At 32.6% G+C, this 19751-nt stretch overlaps 1 protein-coding gene across 5 annotated transcripts in view; it reads left to right on the top strand.

Annotated features, from left to right (window-relative positions):
• Window positions 1-3679: 3679 nt before the first annotated feature.
• Window positions 3680-19751, top strand: part of LOC111054394 (HEAT repeat-containing protein 5B) — a 170947-nt gene continuing 154875 nt past the window's right edge. For 3 of the 5 annotated variants that reach the window (XM_039432601.1, XM_039432600.1, XM_039432599.1), the window contains exon 1: window positions 3719-3869. The gene's annotated coding sequence lies outside the window, so the exon portion shown is untranslated. Of the gene's footprint in view, window positions 3870-19751 lie in introns of all 5 variants that reach the window. The other 2 variants (XM_039432602.1, XM_039432598.1) reach the window with 1 other exon arrangement.

Raw genomic sequence — 19751 nt, 5'->3', positions numbered from 1 at the left:
TCAAATAAAATTGGAAAAGGTGAAGTCTCATCTACATCTGACATTCTCTCAATTACAAGTGATTATTCTCAAATACAATAGATACTCTCTCAAATTAAATTAACTTGATTCTTTCTTAAATAAAATTGGAAAAGGTGTACATACATAGTATTCCAATTACTATCATAGGCTTTGCATGGGGGAAAATTAATATTTTCAATGGTGAAAGTATTTCCCCTGAAAATTAATATTTTCAATGGTGAAAGTATTTCCCCTGTACTGTTTCCGATTGATTAATGAGAATTATTACTATGTACGTATTGGCAACGCGACTTTTGTCTCCGAACATTTTGTGAAACATTGCACTTGATGAAGATCAAATTCTCTATGTTTATGACGCAATTGAACTTTATCATCAATCAATTGAATCTCTTCATCAAACAATTTGGGAATTCTTCAATGGATTTTGGGAATTGAAATAATGTTTTATTCAAAATTAAACATTTTATTGGAATATTGAATAATATATTATCATATTATTTCATATGAGCACAGTTATGAAAAATATAAGTAGGTACTGGAAGTACTGGTTTTTCAAAATCATTTCCCAATTAAAACTGACAACTTCTCGATTTCAAATCGTATACTCTCAAATTGAAATGATACTTTCTCAAATAAAATTCACTATGGTATTCTCAATTACAAGTGATGACTTCTCAAATCCAATTGCCTATTCTCATTTACATCTGACGTTTTCTCAAATACAATAATGATTATTCTCCATATAATTGATACTTTCTCAAATACAGTTGGAAAAGGTGTAGGCCTAGTAATGGAATTTTTGTGTTCTGTCGAATCAAACCAAAGTAGGCTACCGTACAAAGAAAGTTAATCCTGATTTTTCCAGGAAATTCCGAAGATAATTAAATTTGATCCATTTTTTATAATGATTATGTTCTGAGTTTCATTTATTTTTAATAAAATCCTAATTTTTCAAAAACCCAAAAATGTTTGATATTCAATTTTAGAGTACGGTAATCATGTCTTTTATTATTATTATTGTTCCCAGCAAAATGTATACCTGATGTATGCAATAAAAAACATATTTTCTTAATGTTATTACATTCTTCCTTACAATATATGTGCCTTGATAGATCTTTATCTTCTTGGTTTCAGCTACACGTATTGAAAACGTTCATTTTTTTAAAGAAAATACAATATATATTATGTTTTTATAGCTGTGACCACCACTATAATTTCCCGGTAGGCCTACACAATTTTAAATTTATTACTGTATCCGATATCTTGTTAAACCAAAATATTTTTGTCTTATGCTCTGGCTTTTCTCATACAGAAGGGTCATCAAATTAGGACACACATGAATTTCGTGTAAATAAGAATAAAAGCTGCGTTTACACCAAAGTTATTAACAAAATGTTAATAACATAATCCTTATAGATTCTATTAGATTAAACACAACTTAACATACACATAATAAACATATGTGTTGCAATTCAACTGAAAATTTTAATTTCAGTGGGGAAATGCAATGATTATTGCTGAAGTTAAGTAGGCTTTTGTTTGAAATTTAATTGAATTTTTAAATGGTTGACGATGATTTTTTTTCTTTTGAATGTTTAAAGAAGAATGTTTTGTCTACAGTAACTATATTACCCATTGGGTAGTTTTGTCTATAATATTATTAGGTATTTTATTATCAGACGAATATTGGATTTTCCCCGACTTCCTTCCCGGTTGGCGATTGTTCAATCAATCCGGCGGCGTGAATGTGTGTTAATTAATTGATGAATGAGAGGTTGTTCGTTATTTCAACTGAAGTGATTTTCAAGACTGAATGAAACAATTGGAGGGGTGATGGTGGAGGTAGAATAAAAATTCCATGAATGCGCACAAAAGCCCCAATCCCACCCGAGAAACCGTGTTCTGGAGCCGCCCCTGACGGTATATAGGTTAAACTATTTTCAATTTGTTGAAATTTTTTTCATTATTTTTGATTGTTGCAAAGAATTTACAAATCCAATATATTCTCTTTCAACTTTTTGAATAAAAACCAGAAGTGATTCATTCATTCATTTCTTTGAATAATCAAAAAAGTTGGAAAAGATGTTATTTGTTGGAAATAGTTTGTTGTCATGAGTTTAAAAAACGCGCCATTTTTATGCTCATGATAAATCGATTTATTTTGTGAAATAGAATCAATAACAAAGCTTATACCTAGAAAAAATTTGGTGACATCATAAGCCTTGTACACACGTCCGTACAGATTCGCGCGAACAATCGTATGTACATATGCCTCAACATTCACTGTACGTCCTTGTGGACGCGATCCACGTATGCCTCGGCATTCAAAAAGCTATCTGATTTGCAGACGACACGAAGACATGGTAGATGTAGATTTTCCACATGACAACAATGGCGTCATTCCATCATTGAAGATAGTTATCACAAATTGCAGCAGTATCATTTTATTTCAATGACTTATATAATAAAATCAAAAATAAAACTTGACAAACGATGTTGGTGGGTTGAACGATTGTAGGTTGAAGTAAGGAAATAAATTGCTACATGACATAAGATTGACAGTTCAAACTTTATTAGGTTGTCAAAAAATTATCTTGTTAATATACTGAATCTAATTCAACTAGTTATCTAAACAATAATGATATCATCATGAGGGAATCAATAACTCCACAAGAACGATTGGCTCCAACTTTGAGATTCTTGACATTAGGCGATTCATTTGTTGGTTTCCAATATCTATTCTGAATCTCAAAAAAAGAAAATTTCTACAATAATTCCAGAAGTTTTGATGACCTAATCAAAGCACTTAACACTGTCTCACAAAATTGACAGTCTTCTTTAAGGAAATTAGCCATAAATTGAATCAAATACTAAGTTGCTGCCCATTTTAAACTAACTCTGCTCATACACATGACAAAACAAGATTCTCCAAAATATTAGCTTCAAGATCTACCTTTAAGGAAATACTAGTTCAAAGTTTGAATAAATCTCTCTATAGATAGCCTAGCTATCTAAAACATATTATAATATCATATTGAAGATTACAATTTTAATTAACAACTCTGATTGATAACATGAAACAAACACAAGATGATTTGATAGTCACAGTAAAATAATATTTGAGCTATACTTTCTTGTAGGAGCCCTTTAGAGAAGCTTTTTTCACTTAAATTATGCAGTTCTAAATTTGTTAATCATGATACAAATTATATATTCCATGCATGTTTCTATTTAAATATTTGACAATCCACATATCCTACAAAATTACAAAAATCCTACAATTTACAATTAGTTATTGGATCACAATTTGATTTGTCATTCATTAACCTAATTCATTGGAATTAGGTTATGACGCCTTCAATGTTTACGTTTTGCCTCACCCGTATGGCAAAATCGCGTCCACACGTACATTCAATGCTCGCCCGAGGCGCCTTTGAGCACGCCAAAATACCGACAGGGTTCCGGTTCGCCCACATGCCTCAGCGAACAGTGTCCACACGTGCGAATGCAAGCCCATACACGTATGCTCACCCGAGGCAAACGTACGTGTGTACACCGTTTAATAATTTTTCATACAATGGGAAATTATCGAAGAAGAATGAGGAAGATATTTATTATTAAATATACTCTTTTATTGGCAGGAACATCAAGACATTATCATGGTGGCACTGGATTGCATTGAGTATTTTTTGAAGATTGCAGATTTTATTCTCTGTTGTGTGGCGTGTCAGTGTTTGCTTGTGTGATGTTTTTGGATTTTGGGTGTTTCTGGAAGTGATTCATGGTGTCAAGTTATTAGTTAAGTGGTTTAAAAACATTTAAGAACTACTCTTGTCAGCATATTCCTGGTAAGCCAACTTTACTTTCTATATATAACTATATATAACTATAACTTATCATACAGATAGTGTTATCAAAATTTATTTGACATTTCTCTCAATTTTTGTGTCCTACATTATTTTGTAATTTATTAAGATTATACATCGGTTCTTCGTGATAGATTTGAAACTTTTGCCTATCGTACTTATAATGTTAATATATATCATGATGTTATTCATTCAACTTATATATATATATATATATATATATATATATATATATTATATATATATATATATATATATATAATTAAGTCACTAAGCAATAACATTTAGGTACTCCCATTATCAAGCTATTAACCTATAATCTGTCAAAGGTGCAAGTGCACGTCCAGTGCCAACATACCTATTATAAAATTTTTGGTTGGGATCGATTTAGCCTAGTATGTTATTTTGAGCACAAAATTTAAACGGCGCTCACTATTGTTTTTAAAATAAACTAAGTTCAAAGTAGCAGAACTTTACATGCATTTGACCTATAAGTAGCAACCATAAGTAGCTAAGGTTAGGAAAAGCTGTAGGTTAGGAAAAGCTTTAGGTTATGAAAAGCTTTATGCTAAGAAAGCTTAGGTTAGGAAAAGCTTTGGGTTAGGAAAACTCAGATTAGGAATATCATAATTTGATGTTTTCAATAATCAAAATGGCTGCTACTCATAGGTTAAATGCATGTAAAATTGTGCTCCTTTGAACTTAGTTTATTTAAAAAACAATAGTGAGCGCCGTTTATTTTTTGTGATTTTGTGCTCAAAATAACGGTGCAAGTGCACGTCCAGTGCCAACATACCTATTATCAAATTTTTGGTTGGGATCGATTTAGTATGTTATTTTGAGCACTGTATGTCACAGTGATCTGTCAAATCACAGTCAAAGTAGTACTATTACTGCAGGCTGTCTATAGTAATTTTTGAATGTATTTTTTTAGTATGGAAACATTCCTGTCAATTATGATGCAGTATGAAACATACTTGTCTACATATTGCAAAGTAAATCTAGTTGCAAAGTAAGTCCATCTTAGTTGAATAGGTTAGAATATTAGTTGGTACCGGAGACAAGAAATATAAGAAATATAGTATGCTTATGCTTATCCTTTATCTATGTAGGTACTTATTGAACCCTTTCTATAATATAACTTCAAGATAATGTAAATATTAGTCTTATATTCCCTTTAATAATAAGATTATATATATATTTGGTACCAATAGTAGATACCTACTATAGTGAAATCCACGTTATAATGGCAGTGGAGTGGAGAAAGATAGGAAAACACAGTTGCCGAGTTTCTGCCTTGCCACTGCCGTCTATAAGAGATAGCTGATTCAGGTATATCTGATGAAATTTTGATTTTTCTTTCTTGTTTAAATAATAATAAATTATATTTTATCCGCCAATAAATTATTTTTCAGTGATTTAATAATAACTTCAATTTTTATAATTGAGATCAAATTTTCTGTTAATGAATTAAATTGCTTCATTGATCTGGTAACGTTGCGGAGCTAGAAGAAGATAGCGCTATCTGCTTTATCGAATGATAGACTAGGATAGCAACACCAATGTTATATTATTTAATCCCTACGGCCATTATAACGTAAATCCACTAGCCTATATGAAGATTTATTGCATGACTCTTTTAAAGTGAGTTCATGTGATAAGGCAGTGGAGGAAGATAGGAGAACAGCGTTGTCGATTCTCTGCCTTGCCAATGCCACCTTATATTGTCATCTATAGAAAATATACTGGTATATCTAATGTAATATTAACTGCTCATTCTTGTTGAAAATTTACAATCATAGACTATTCTTTCCGCCAAGAAAATTTTCCTAATTATTTAATAATACATTTTTATAATTATTGAGATTATATATTTTATTAATTAATTATATTACAACATAGTTGAAAACGATCTAGCAACGTTGCTGAGCTAAAAAAGCTACAAATGATCGACAAGGATAGCAAAACTAATGTTAATCGAATAGTGTCATTTTAACGTGGATCTCGTTGTAGTAAAATAGTTTTATTTTCTTCAATAGCTGATAGCATTGGCTATTTTTTTCTACGTATTTTCTTTTCGTTTTTCATGTTACAAAGGCCTACTCCCATCTGAGTTTTTAATGATGTAGTAAACAGAAGCCTTACTTGAACTGCAATCTAAAGCCCATTCATATATGGGGCCTATTTCATAAAATCTCTCTAATACTGGGCCTGTATTACAGGAAACTTGACTAATGTAAACGCTCCCTAAGAACGCAGTCTGAAACTCATGTGGCATTCTAAACTAATATGATGTAAATGTTAATGTGTTTCTGTACAGGATATGACTGATTATAGTTACTTTACTATATGACAAATAATGCAGGTGTGCTATTTATATAATAATAATAATACTATTCTTATCAATAACTCTTATCAAGCATTCATTGGCAAGAAGTCTTGACAGACATTGAAAATAATTATACTATAGCTTCAAGTGATAATAATATTATTTTACATTCTCTTCCTCCACCTTCATTCTTTATCATATCGAGGAAACCATGGCTTGGAAACATACGTCTAAATTAATTATGGAAAAAAGGAAACTTTTAAAGACACTAAACAAGTGATTATTTATTTTTAACTAACTTAGAAAGGCTCAAAGAAAAAATCCAGTACGAGCCTAAATGACATAACTGATAGCATAACAGTACAATAAAAAAGGAAAACATAAGAAATATCAAGCATAATAGGGAAGTTGAAAATTATTCAAGTTATGCAAGCCATTTAGTCCAGTCACTTCACTATACATGGGTGCTTGCAAAATATATTGCAGTTCTGATTTCTTAAGGCTTTTATTTATACACTTTTTTATTTTTTAAATTGGATAATATTTTTCAATATAATTGTTAAGATCATTATAAGAGTGAGAAAAAGTGGCAACTGAAATTTTTAAGTGGTCTAATAAGCGAGTTATGGGTTGTTGAAGTGCTAACTTTCCAGATTCCGTTTTCTTTCCAGTTCATAAACGGTTTCGACTATATTATTAGAACTTCTATTATAAATTCAAAAATGTATCTTTCCAAACTAAAACATTTTATTCCCTATATCGTTCATAAATAAAAAAGTAACATTTTTGTAAATTCGATAACTTGTTTATTTTGGCATTAATCGCGAAAAAACGCATATTATAACAAAGCCAATGATAATTATACTGAATGTATTAAAAAAAACTCCAATGGAAAATTCGAAACAGTTTATGATCTGGAAAAAAACGGAGTTTAGCACTTCAACAACCCATAACTCGCTCATTAGACCACTTAAAAATCTCAGTTGCCACTTTTTGTCACTGTTATAATGATCTTAACAATTATATTGAAAAAGAATATCCAATTTAAATGGGAATAAAGCGGTGTACCGAACAGCCTTAATACTGTGCATCTGCATACATGAAAGGAGATCACAACCAATTTTTGAATGCATAAGTGCTAACCTTACAATCCTTGAAAAACTTATAAAAAACGGAAGATTTTTTGGTTTTTCATAATATTTCAATGAAATTTGAAGAGAACTAAATTATCTACAATACACCTAATTCCGATGGAAAACTACCGAGATATCGCTTGTCAAGAAAGGGAATTATAGAAAAATGTGTTAGTAATTTAGTCTTTCTATTGTAATTCAAGTTGGAACGCAGAAACTATGGATCCTACAAACAACAACTCATTGGGCTTCTATGAGTCAAGACTTTCAAAGAGCATTCCGTTATATTTCTTTTGAGTTAGTAAGATTGAATTTTCTTCGTAAAGTTTTCAAAAATTAGCGATCAATCTTTACCTGTCATGTGTGAGTTTTGTGAGAGATGGCGGAGAGCTGCGGGCTGTTGTTTAGCTTGTCAATTAACTTCTTAATTGTATAACATAATTGTCAATTTCCAATAGGCCTAAATCGTAGTCTATAATAGGAAATTATTGAATAATACAAGAGTATTAGACAAGCTGTTCATTAACTTCTTCTACAAGTTGAAGATTATACTACAAGATGTTCATCGCAACTTGATCATAAATTCAAGAAATGTTGAGGATACATTTTTCCTCACGGTGTTGGCGATTGAATAATATTTTTGATCTAAAAATGATGATATTCAATATTATTCACACGCGGACATCACTGGTGTCTTTCTGTGATGTCCGACCAGTGACCCAGCCTGTTTTGCTAATGAAATACGGGCCTGTATTGCCAGTTTATTGAACTTTAATCATTCTAGTCTGGAGTATTGTACAACATTGAATGAATATTATTAATTTATCCTCTACAAACAGGCTGTCGGGATTATATTTTCAGATTCCAGTCCTTTAAGTTATAAAATGACTAGCCGGCAGGCTCGCTTCGCTTGTGTTATTCTAACTAACCTATTCTAACTTTAAGTATGAATTCACTTGAGAAATGCAGAAAAATGCATTGAAAACTCAATGAAAAATTTGAGAAAAGAAGCCCTGTAATAAAAAGTAAATTCGTATGGCTTTTGTTGGTGGGGAGTCCCTTGCGGGAAGGTTCCACCGCCTGAATATATAATTTAAGCCATCAATGGGCCTTACGACAGTCATACTTCAGTCGGGACCGACAGTTTAACGTGCCCATCCGATAACAAGGGAGTGATCTGGTTAAAAAACTAATTGACCGAGCGAAGTGAGGTCTAAGATTCATGTCGACGGTTTTGCATTTCTCTTTACGTTACGCATTTACAGCGAAACGCAGTAATAGATTTTTATGAAATGTGACAGGTATGTTCCTTTTTGAATTTTGCGTTGACGTATACATAAGATTTTTTAAAATTTAGCATTTTAAGGATAATACAAAAGGAAAAGGAGTTTCCTTTGAACACCAATATTACCGTAAAAATCAGACTATAGAATTATCCATCATAAATCAGCTTAGTGGACTATAATACTACTCGTTCAAAAACATCGAACATCTTGAAAATGTTTCTCTCCAGTTTGTCTACTAACTTTTTCTTTCCGTAAGCTGAGGCCATGATTCTTATTTGGAGTTTGGAGTTATTGATAGAAACTTTTTTTTACATTTTTCTTTTTTAATCTGATTATTAAAATTGCAACAAATATTATTGAAAAGAAATTGATTTCTAAAATCATGAAAAGTGAGAAATGAAGTTTGTAGGAAATCAGCATCATGGTAGTTTATTTTGTTAATTTCAACACACTGACAACACGCCAACACAGAATGTTCTCTCATGGGTTGATTGGATTGGCGTATCGACGGCAGCCAGACCTGATAACAGCGCTCACATTCACATTCCGGGACGACACGTCACGGTACGATGGAACTGAAAGCTCTATGTTTATTTAGGATTTTTTCTAGACATTTAAATTGATAAATTATTCATTAATTTTTGAGAAAACATAACATACATAAACATAACAGGTCAATGTAACTTACTGAGCGCGAGGTCTACTGTTAACAGAGCTACTAGTTTAGCACCGCCATTACTTAAGCTAAACCTGTGTACACTTTAGTGTTTACATTTTCAAGTTCAATTGTTCCTGAAAAACATAAAAAAAGTTACTGAAAACACCAAAAAATATTACATGAGTGGGCCAAATTTGACCAATTTGTGTGTGTAAGATGTAAGCGTATAAGATTTTGAGCGTATCTTTGGTGATATATTGAAGTCCTCTCAACATACGGTATTTAGACCCCAGCTGAACCTATGTACCTACTGTAATTTGAACGTATTAAACCTTCCGTCATCCAGGGCTTCAGTTTTACCTCCCTATTGCTGAATTTCTTGATTTTTGTAGATTTTTCTATTAAGTTTTTTAAAATGGAGAAGAAAATGTTACAGGATGAATTTAATTCTTGTTCATTAGTGACAGCCCTCCAATCACAATTGCTTATAAATTCATGTAAAGATTTTTTGTCAATTAATTCTTCGTATTTTTTTACTGAATTGATTATTATTGGTTTCGTAATTTCTAGTGCAATACTGTAATGGTCAGTCACATCCGTAATTACAACCGCTGTTTTCAGGCAATTATAGTTGTCGTGTCTGATAAAAACATGGTCTATACATGATTTACTGTTCCCCTGCACCCTAGTATATTTATCAATACCGCTCATAAATCCATTTTCAAACATCATGTCTAGCTATCTTTCAGTTTTATTATCTGACTGCAATATGTTAGCGTTAATGTCACCCACAAGAACACAAGTTTTATTCCTATTGATATTCATGTAATAGTTGCGAAGTGCATTAGTAAAGTCATCCAGGTCACTGTCGTGAGTACGATAAACTGTAAGAAGGTTTATATTTTTTCCATGATACGTTAATTCGATACTCAAACCATACACGTCGGCCAGCTCCATCTGTCTACATTCACTCACACTCACTCCCTCCCTCACATACACCAACACTCCGTCATTCTTGTTTCTCCATCTGTTCGTTTTAAAAGCCCTATAACCCTCCAATTGAATACCCACAGTATCGTCTCCCAACCAAGTTTCCCCCAGCATGATTACATCCCATATCACATTACTTCCATGCAAATAAGTTACGTAATTATCGAAATTTTTGTTGAAGCTTCTGATATTCAAATATATAAACTTTAGGTCATTTTCACCATTGGAGAAAAAGTTGTCCACCTCAAAAGCCTCAACACTCTTACATTCAATACGTCTGTAATCATCCAGATGAGCATCCCTAAATGACATCAAATCTACTAAAAGTAAATAAGGTTTTTATTTATAAGAAGCAATGGGAAGAAATTTGTAATAAAAAAAAAAATAATAATAAAGAAAAAACTTTGCTCGTAAAACGCGGCCGCCCGTACCCCCCAACCCGCCCATGAAGCCCCATCCAAATACAAGTCCCATCTAAGTTGAAATATACATATAAATAACCCGGACAAACAAAAAAAAAATAAATAAATACACTTTCCGTGAAGCTGCCACAGGAACTACCTAGAGCCCCCCCCTAAACCCACTCTCGCATTGATAGAAAATAAAGAAATAACACAGAAAACGATTGATTGATTGATTGATTGATTGAGTACTTTATTTATGTAGATTACAATATATACTGGCTTATACACTTATATACAATAGCTTACAATACAGCAAAATTATAGATGAATTTACATAATATAGACTAGGAAAATAACTATAGAACTGTATATGATATGAAAAAGCAATTTGTAATATAATAACTATAGATAATAATCATATTGTTATGCATCTACATAAATTGGCGGAGCTTTGGACATATCAATGTCCATTCTTTGGGAAGAATAATAAAAATATCCTCCCCACTAACTCTCTACCAAAAAACCCGACCGAGATAAATAGATGTTTACAAAATGATGAAAGTTCAATGGTGGGTGATAGTGACAGACTAAGAGCACCGAGTAGAAGACTCAGTTATTGCAGTTATCAATTTAACTTGTTATCTACACATTAATCCGATAAGTCGCAGCAGATCAGATGGGAACAGCCTGACTCCGATAGTACGAATGTAACAATGAGTACGACAGCTTATAACGACCTTGTAGAGGAATAAGATATGATAAATTATATTCCTACTGTACTCATAGTGATTATGCTTATTATTATATGTTTAAAAACAATTTTTTAGTATTATAATAAAAATGACAGGACAAAACAACAGGATCCACTCTCCCCATCTGGTCGCTTACGACACAGGACAAACAATATAGTTACATTTTACAGATCTCATGAAGAGCTATCCAAACGGAATAGATATCAGAGTCCATTTTTAGGAATAAGTAATCCATAAATAGTGAACCAATCCATTATTTTCAGTTTATCAGTTTTTAGTTTTAAAGATTCAATAATTTAAATTTATGTAAGTAGCCTAATATTCAATAACCATGTGGCATGTCTTATAAGCATATAGCTAATCAATGTTCATGTAACTGTCTGTGCTTGAGTCAATCTAAGAAAATTCCATCGATATTATTATGCCAGGTTAAAAAATACAGTAAGCTAGCAAGATAATCTGTTTATCAATCGAACTTTCAAACAAAATTCACTCATACAAAGATAAATACCAAGGTGGCTGCCCGTGTAGTTCGAACAACAACCATGCAATACTGATTATATTATTGCAGAATAGTAAATTGCATGATAAATAATGTAATGATGAACGTGGATATATTTAATATGGTTAAAAACTAAGCAGTCCATTTCAATGGGTTTTATAATAATAATGTTTATTATTTTCGAACACAGGCCATGGCAACGATTGGGAACACTACCAAATCATTAACTTACTTATCGCTTATCGGCTGAACAAAATATATTTACAGATATCATGAAGAGCAATCCAAACGGAATAGATATCAGAATATACAGTAGACTAAAGATATACATTTTAAAATCACATCATAATTACCAATGACATATCAGATTGATTTCGAGAACTTGATTCATACATCATTTTAACTCCATGTCTGCTAGACTATCCTAAGTGTTAATTAGGTAGTGATATGTTTGTGGATTGTTCAATATGGAAAACGTATCATTTTTAGTCAATTTTTAGAATTTCATTTTCAGAATAAAATTTTCAGTTTCATTTTTAGAATACACATTCATTTCTGCCAGATAAATTAAGTGTTGATGTCGATAAATCTCTTGTCTGAAAACATAAGGTGATATAAGGAAACTAGAATCAACTACTGAAATTTATAAAAAAGAGAACATGATTTCAAGATATAAATTAATATAGAGCAGCTTAGTATCCCATATTATATCATGAGCCTATCTATGGTATTAAAAAATGCTTCACAATCTGTTTCACTATATAAAAAAAATACATTTCGGTTCCAATAATATTAATAATACTTCTGTGAATGATAATGTTAATAATACTCTGTGGATGGTCCATTGAACTAAATAAGAACAAAATTAATAAAACAAACGAAGAGAAAAAAATAAATTATTTTTACACCTTTGATTTGGAAATAAGTTTGTTTAAAAAAAAACATCAAAACCTTATGGCTTGAATTAAAGAGAACAAGTAAATAATTAGTTCATAATACTTCCTCTGTAAGTGGTCCATTGAACTATATTAGAACATAATTAATAAAACTAATAAAAAAGCAGTAATAAAAATATCCCTTATAAATTTCACAATCCTTCATAAAATTTTATAATTTTTATAAGTTATTTGGAAATAAGTTTGCTCAAAACAACAACAAAATACCTTCTGGCTTGAATTTAAGAGAATGAATAAATAGTCAAATTTTCATATTTCCCTACATGTTTGAGCGAAAGTTGAACCAAAAATCTAATTTCGTATGTATAGGGAGTGACAAGGTAGTTATATTAGCCACTTCTCTTTTGATTCGATTCCACTATTTCTAGAAGATGATTTTCATTCTGCACACGTATCTTTCTGTCTCCCTCCTTCACTTTTATTTGTATGCTGGTTCCTGAGAGCCAGGCTGCTGCAATCTCGCCTTTTTTCACAGCCGCCTTAGCATGGTAGAGCGAGGATTTATTTTCTGGTGTTAAATGAGAGTTTATAAATACCTGGAGGTCCCTAGGAAATGTCTGATGGATATCCGATGCGTTCAACTTGGCCGCCTTACCTGCGGCTATCCACAATTCTCTTTTTCGTCTTGAGATGAATTTGACCACAATTGAAGAGAGACCAGTCCTCCTAGATTTTGGAAGTCTGTGGGCGATTGAAATATCGTCTTTATTGTACTCGACCCGAAGACACCTCGCCAGTACGGAAAGCAGCTCGTAGACGTCCTCGCCTTTCGTTTCAGGAATTCCCACTATTTCAACGTTACTTTTTCGGCTATATTGTTGCAGGTCACTCACTTGCAGTTCTAGTTTCTTCACGGCACATTTCAAGTTTTCGTTTTCACTTTTGAGATTCACACATTCCACTTTTAGCTCGTCATAGCCCCGCGACGCCGCCTCAAACGACTTTGAAAGAGTATCGAATTTTAGACCCAGATCTGTAGCAACTGTAGCTATGTCCTTTTTCAATTCCGATCTTAGTTCACGAATTGCTATCAGTATCGTGGAGTCGCTATTCAGGGTTACATTATCGGGATCTGCTGGCGAACCGACGATTTTGTTTTTATTTTGAACACAGGCATCGCATTTCCAGGAGTTTTTGTTAGCAGCACTCATTTTCTTAAACTTATCCGGATCACCTATTCGCGTACAGATTGCATGAAAATTATTCGCGCAAACAGAACATTGTATCATTGTCTTTTACATCTGGGTTAGAACACGCTTTACACTTTGGCATAGTGGAATAGAATAAATTAAAGTCACCACAGAAAACAGCCTATCGAAAATTAATATAAATCACTTTACGATCGCATGTATACTATTAACTAATAACTCGTTGCAGTTTCAGAACTGTACTGAACAAGCATGAGCCGGCCGGCTGGGACGAGCGAACCGATATCTATTAGATAACCGCTAACTCGGTTTTCATCCTACCTCGATCGTGGCTGGTCGTAGACTGAATAGTCTACTGGTCGTAGACTGTAATAATTTTATATCAAATTAACGGGGAGAATGTCTCCTTTCTATTGGTGTCTGGATAATTTTTATCCGACCTATAGTTATTTTTCAATGAATGATTTTGTCCGTCAATGTCCAGACATTTCAAGCAGAAAACATGAAATTTTCGACATGCTGGAAACTTTTTTGTTTCAAAAGATAAATGGGTGGTGAAAGCGAGAAAGTTTCTCAGAAATAATTCAAATTATTTTTTCAATTGTCAAAAATAGTCAGAAGATCGTATTTTGGTCTCCAAGGAATTTTAAAGTTAGTAGAGCGGCTGCATGGTATGCATTGTGTACCAAATTGTATGCTAAAAGCTGGCAATTTTACGAGATATTTGACTGAATTATTTCAAACGTAAGCAGCTGATTGCGTCTAGAAAGGCTGTAATGAAACACTGCTTGGATTATTTATTCAAGACGGGGTTGTCATTTTCACTATTCATAATCATATGGCTTGCTCACTGTGTGTGTGTGTGTGTGTGTGTGTGTGTGTGTGTGTGTGTGTGTGTGTGTGTGTGTGTGTGCACGATATATCATCTCTCAATTAACGGAATGACTTGAAATTTGAAACTTGAGGTCCTCAAACTTAAGGTATAAGGATCCGACACGTAAAATTTCGATTATATGCAATTCAAGATGGCGGCTAAAATGGCGAAAATGTTGTCAAAAACAGGGTTTTACGCGATTTTCTCGAAAACGGCTTCAACGATTTTGATAAAATTTATACCTGAAAAATTTATTGATAAGCTCTATCAACTGCCACAATTCCCATATCTGTAAAAATTTCAGGAGCTCCGCCCCATCTATGCAAAGTTTGATTTTAGATTCTCAATTACCAGGCTTCAGATACAATTTAAACAACAAATTTCAAGTGGAAATGATTGAGCATAAAAATCTCTACAATTAATGTACAGTAACATTTTCACCTAAAATTGAAAATAAGCTCGAAGTTCGTGAAAATTAGATTATTAAATTGCAAACTGTTGGCAACTGTTGATTCTATTAAATCATTCACTCTGAAGAGATAGCAGACTTCGTGTGTCTGCAGCGTTATTGTCTTGTCACCAGCTGACTCAGATCTTTGAATAGTAGACTTGAGATGCGCGTGAACACTAGCGTCAGTTGATCAATTAACGGCAAGGAAAGTTGTGTGAGTGCGCCACACCAGATTTTTTTGTCTTTGTTGATCCCAGCTATTGATAGCATAATTATGGTGGCACACCATTCAGCCGCTATCCTTGACTTTGAAACTCCTGAGAGGCCAAAATACGTTCCTCCGAGTACGTTTGACAATTGGAAAAATAATTTCAATTATTCTTTCTCGCTTTCACCACCTACTTATCTTTTGAAACAAAAGAGTTTCTAGCATGTTGAAAATTTCATGTTTTCTGCTCGAAATGTCTCGACATTAACAAACATAATCATTAATTAAAAAATAACTATAGGTCGGATAAAAATTATCCAGACACCAAAAGAAAGGAGACATTCTTCCCGTTAATTTGATATAAAATTATTACGCATTACGACGCCCCATGATTTTGAGAGAAGTGATATTCAAAAGAAAAACAAATTTTCGCGATGTCTCCAATTTTATCATAAAAGTTGAATTTCCTTTTAATCCTTCAACCCTGAAGCTTTTCTAGCACTACTTGGATATCGGGGATGATATTCTACATCCAATTTTGACTTTGAATTGGAAAATTGACAAAGTTGGAATTTTACACGATTTGGTAACCCTGTAGTTTCTTGGGATGGAGGAGGGCCAAGTATCAACTTATTTTACACAGAATATAATCATCCGATGCGTGCCGTCCGTCCGATGACGATCTGTTTGCGCCTACCTTTATTTCCTTCTGATTGAACTTTTTTCTACCTCAGCTAAACCTGTGTACCAGATTTGAATAAATATGTTCTATCAATTATTGAAAACGTGAGAAAACACAGAAAAATACTGGAAAACGCTGAAAATCTGCTAATTTGTGGCGTTGAAAGTAATTGAAAAGTCATCTGAAGAATACAATGTGTATACCCTAGCTGAACTTCTGTACCAAATTTGATCACTTTCTTTCAATATTGGTTTTTGAAAAATCTGAGAAAACAAAGAAAAAAACGCTTAACCAATATATCCATAGTAAATGCTTTAAATTAATGTTATAGAATTTATCCAAAATATCTAAATACTTCGAGTGTTTAATTAGCATTTTAAAATATTTATTTCAATGACTTTGAATCAAAATATTATTGACAGCTTACAGAATACTCTTATTCTAGATAGAGTTTAATTATCACAATTTTGGTTTGAATAGATTAAATTTATCTAGGTAAATCTATAAATACATAGTGAATTGACGGAGATCAATAGCCTACTTGTTGTGTGTTTGCTTGGCGAATGCTCATATCCCATGAAAATTGAAGATGTGAAGTGAACCTGATTCAGTGTCCTATTTTAAGAGATGCGCTCTGTCGCAGGGTTAATTAGTAAATCAATGACTCCCCCATCCCCATGACAGTGGGCTGATGGTTGCTAGGTTGGTTGGTTGGCCCATGACCTTTGTTGGAGTGTTCTATTTGCATGCATATCAAACACACGTTTCGGCGACCTATGTGCTACTGCTACTGGTGAGAGAGTATTTTCAAGTGTGTGCACACATGTATCATTGTGAAACGGTAACTCATGTATGTGACTACTTCATTCAACAATGAAAGTTGCCTCTGAAATATAATGATGTGGAGATTAAGTGGATGAGTTTGATCTTTGAGCATATCAATATACTAATTGATATGTATTTTACAATATTTAACAATATTGTTATTATATTTAACAATACACTAGTTGAGAGTTGCCTCTAAAATACAATGATGTGGAGATTAAGTGGATGAGTTTGATCTTTGAGGATATCATTATAGTTGTATTAAAGCTTATGACGCTGTCTAGTCAAGAACATAAATCTTTCTTTACATCTAGAACATAATTAGTATGATTTTTTCTTTATTGAATGAAAAAAAAATGAAAAATTTACATTATACATTTAAAAAATCATGTTCTGGTATAGGTGTATTTGAAAAATTATTCTGGAATAATGTTTTTGAGTTTTTATTATTTCAAAATACTTACAAAATTCATGTTCCGGTTTACATGAATTTGGAAAAGTATTTTGTAATGATGTTCATCAGTTTTATTATTTTAAAATACTTTATTGATAATCACTTTATAACTAGAGTTTAAAAACGATGCATACGTTGGTTAAATTTAGGAAAAGGAGAACTTCAATAATCAGTTTGAAGATGATATTGCTCTTGTTCAATGAATTGTTGGACAATTTTTTCTCTCCATTAGTTCTTGTTCCTCTATCTATACAATCTTGATCCATGAATGGCTTCATTGCTCCTTAGAATATTGTTCAGATAGAACGTATTTCGGCTGGATACAAGTCAGCGAGTGTCAGCGCAAGTCACAATTGCGCTGAAAAACATACAGCAGCACCAATTTCAATTTCTTCTTTCTTCCCACGTTTATATCGGCTACTTTTTGTGAACGATATGACCTTCAAATACCCGGTTACACAGTATCATTCATTTGGTTTACCAACTTATCAAAATTGAGGCTTGGGCTTGAATTTATTCTCTTATAATTCTCGGGTTTCTCCTTTTAAACTCATGATTTTGTGCCCAATTTGTAGATTTAGTTTTCATTCTTGCAAATATTAACAGAGAACAGAGAATGTTCTCTGTTTCATAGTAGAGTACTGTAGTTAATAAAATGATGGCACGCACATCTTCATGAAGTAAGTGATGCTACCAAAATTGGTACTTTATAATGTCACCAATGGCCAATGACCAATTGTCTAGTAGCACTATGACAAATTATCCATTTTTAAAATTTATATTAATCAATTATTACCTGCATCATGGTCGAACTGCATAGAGATTCAGTGAAGCAATTTTCTTAACTTGCCCTTCAGCCCTTGTATCGATTTCAACTTTAGTATCAGTGTTGAATGGAAACTTATGTTTCACATTGCTCCTCTTCATTCATCCTTTGCCAGAAAACACTACATCAAATGAGCTCGCCTTACTTGCAATGCTTTCATCAGTTTGTTGCTGTAATACTCCTCCAGAGTATTGTAGCTCAGACTCGGTACAGCCTTTTAGAAGATTGAAATTTACGAGAGACGCCAGTAATTTTCAGTAAAAACTTGTTGCTTACGCTGTGAGGAAAAGGATTCTGTTATCTTCCATATGCTTTTCTCGCTAGCTCTAAAATCCACGTAAATAATTTAATCTTGTAATTCTCCATTGGGCGAGTTTTCTGTTCAACACTCTATCAAGCTTGAAAATTAAATACAAAACTGAAGCGGCTATAATCTGATGGAAAATTCAAGTGCCATTGATGAAAATATGCTTACAAATGTTGACATTTAGATGTTGATGATTTTTTATTTCTGTTAGAGCTATTTGTCCTAATAAAAATCCAACATGGTACAGTAGTTGTGACCACAAAGATGTATGTGACACTCACTCGCAGTAATTATTGTTTTTGGTGATCTCATTTTGTGATACTCTTGATCTTGTTACTTGTACGCTTTTCGTATACTGCTTGTTAATTTGTTTAAACTTATGCATTCTGTGAATATCATGACTCCTTATTACCATTTTTTTTCTTAGTAACTGACTTAATATGATTGTAAATTGTAGTGAATACTGATTTGGGCGTAATGCCTGTATTCTTTCTTGGTTTTGCAATAAGTTAATATTTTTATCGACTTTGTTTTCAAATTAATGTTGAATTGGTATGGTATTGGAATATTATCATGAAAACGGGAGTTTTGAACGTGGGTTGGACAATGAAGTATGGATACTTTGAAATAGCACACATTTTATTTTGAACAAAACTAGAACTGCTTTTTCTAGTGTGCACCTCCATTTTGATAATTAGAGAGGAAAAATAATAGTAGTATTGATTATGTACAAAAATTAGCATGTGCAAAATGGCGTCCGTTTTTGTTCTACCACTCTTGAAGACGTGAGAAGTTTTTGTAGTCAAATTACATTATTGGCCCTCACTTTTGGAGAAAACGTCACTGTCAATTCAGATCGTTATCTAACATTACTGCGTGGGTTTTGAACGTGTTTTCAGTTATACCGTAAGTAAATTTCTCATGAATGTTTGAAATTTTCTTTAAATTTATTGATGTCAATTTGAAATTGAGTTGTGATTTGAAAAATGATATTTATGTGTAACTTCGAAGAAGTTTTGTTGTTTGCTCCTCTCAAGTGTCAAACGATTGCAATTCCATAGATTTCTTTACTTACTTTA

Source organism: Nilaparvata lugens, chromosome 7 (assembly GCF_014356525.2).
Source record: "Nilaparvata lugens isolate BPH chromosome 7, ASM1435652v1, whole genome shotgun sequence".
In the NCBI taxonomy this organism is placed as follows: domain Eukaryota; kingdom Metazoa; phylum Arthropoda; class Insecta; order Hemiptera; family Delphacidae; genus Nilaparvata; species Nilaparvata lugens.
This window is presented reverse-complemented; position numbering and strand designations above follow the sequence as displayed.